This window comes from Pinus tabuliformis, chromosome 2_1 (assembly GCF_031772625.1).
Source record: "Pinus tabuliformis cultivar Carrire ecotype Pingquan chromosome 2_1, CPIR1, whole genome shotgun sequence".
NCBI classification, from domain to species: Eukaryota; Viridiplantae; Streptophyta; class Pinopsida; order Pinales; family Pinaceae; genus Pinus; species Pinus tabuliformis.
In genome coordinates this window covers 395,011,043-395,013,572 of record NC_142299.1, presented here as the reverse complement: position 1 = coordinate 395,013,572, position 2,530 = coordinate 395,011,043, and the positions used below count along the sequence as shown (strand labels likewise).

General features: G+C 27.5%; 1 pseudogene; it reads right to left on the bottom strand.

The window, feature by feature from the left end:
* Positions 1-1,569: 1,569 nt before the first annotated feature.
* LOC149200520 (TPD1 protein homolog 1 pseudogene) lies at positions 1,570-2,019 on the bottom strand (annotated as a pseudogene).
* Positions 2,020-2,530: the final 511 nt, after the last annotated feature.

Here is a 2,530-nt window from a genome sequence, read left to right as displayed (position 1 = left end):
AAATACAAATTAAGTTTTTAATATAAGAAAGGAAAATAAGTTTTAATATTCACATCACAAATTATAATAAAGAAATGCAACCACAAGGGACCCATCCCAATCTATAAAATTAAATTTTCAATTTTGATTTTTCAATTTTATTTATCATGTGATAAAGAAATGCACGTCCCAATTTATAAATAGTATGGTTTGGAAATAGGAATGAATATAGCCAATTAAGTTTTTAATTAAAATAATAATAATAATAATAAGTTTTAATAATCACATCACAAATTATAATAAAGAAATGCAAGCACAAGGGACCCATCCCAATCTATAAAATTAAATTTTCAATCTTGATATTTTGAATTTATTTATCATGTGATAAAGAAATGGACGTCCCAATTTATAAATAGTAAGTTTAGAAAGAGGAATGAATATAGTTAAATTGTTCGGTCTTGTAAATCATATAAATTTATGATATTATTTGGTGGAAGGGTAAATGATATGTAAATAATAGGTAAAATAAAAATATGATAAAGTAAAAAAAATTATTTGACAAAGTGATGTCAAATTTATACTTGTTAACACATAGTAAATATGTTATTTACTTAAGTATGAGTTATTTTCAAAGATTTCATTTTTGGATAGTTTTATGTAAAACTTAAGAATAAAAAATCATTATACAAGTATCTAAAAATCATACATGAATATAGTAACCATATCTTCAATTATGACATAAAATATGTGAGATAGTTATCCACATGGCACATGGCATTATTATACGGTATCAAAGTTTTAATAAACCTTGGTCCAATCAAATATTTAAAAAATAATTTTTTAACAATATTAAAATATAATTTTTTTTTCCAAAGTTAAAATGTTCATATTTCAGAATTTTATATATATATATTAAATTATTAAATTATAAAAAATTTAACTATACACATGAGTATTGTTTTAATAAAATTAAAAATAAAAATATTTCTAAATATTTATTAAAAACTAATATAGATCCACCTTAATTCTAAGTATCTATCTTAATTGCAAATTTATTAAGCTTTGATAAGAATCGAATTTTTCTCGTGTAAAATTTTGCATTCAAACATAATCTTTCTCAATGCTTAATAAATAATAGAGTTAATATAGATTTTTTTTGGTTCAAGATTGGTCCTAGAGATAAATGACTACAACCATAAGAATATTGTTTTGAGCAAATTCACCAAAACAAATCACTTTCTACCAGCTCAAATTAAAAACCTAACCCAGAGAGTATCAGGGAAATTTAAACCAATAAATGACTTTTCAATAATAAAATAAAACTTTTATCATTAATATTATTTCCACATAAATCTATTTCACACAACTAACCTAAGTAAATTGGAATTGATAGGAGGTTAAACAATTATCCTAACCATTTTCCTTTAACCTGCAATCTGAATAAAAATGCCCATTTTCTCTGTGAACATTAAACATCATCAAACACATATAATATGGCAACATAAATATTGCTGTTATACTGGATAAACATTGCTTCATAGCAGAGTGGAACTTTATTATTAGTAGTATTGCTGAAATCCATATGAATCACTAAACCCACTTGAAGGAAGCCACTTTTAATGGATAGCTGAAAGAGTTGGCGTATGTAAACGATACAGTGCTTCCGGCCGTCAAAGCCTTACCATCGTTTACCAGGCAATTGTCGTATGCTAAGCGCTTGAATATTTTAGGGTTTACAGTTAGGGCCGAGGCGAACGAACCACAGCTGAGGTGGATTTCTGCCATTGCACACCCAGTGGCGCACGTATTCATAACTCGTACTGAAAATGCTGGTATGCCGTTTGGCAATGGTTTTGTAGGCCCCTGAGTCATTGTAATATCGTGCTTTGAACATGTATTAATGGCATCCAGACCTACGGATCTTCCTCCTGCTGCTGCAACATCTGAGATAAAAGCCAGAAATATGAAGAAAGCAAGCATTAGCGACACCACCTTAACAAGAAAACAGCGGTTATTAGGACTGCACAAAGAGAGCATCATGACCACCGTGAATGTGAAGGTGATATGTTTTATGATCCCTTATCCTGCAATGGCATTGCATCGCTATGGCTTTATAGTTGTATTCCATTAACACAAAATATTACAGTAATGACTAAATTTAGCTGTCCAATACCTGGATAACTACTGGAATGCCTGTCGAAAAAGGTACAGTTTAATTTAACTACTGAATTTATCACCTCACTACTTATCTGTATTTAGTTCACACTATTATTACGTAACTATTTATCAGTGTTTAGTTCACATTATTACGGAAGTTTAATTAAGAGAAAAGATGGTTTTTCACTCTTTCTTCTTTTTTTCTTTCCTTAGATGGTTTTTTATTTTTTATTTTTTTTTTAAAAAGATGGTTTTTTATTTTTTATTTTTTTTATTTATTTTTTCATCCATTTATTCAAATTTTAATAGAAATTTTAAAGAAATTAAAAGTTTAGGTTCACATTATTACAACGTCACTATTTGTTAGTATTTAGTTCATATTTATTAGCGAAGT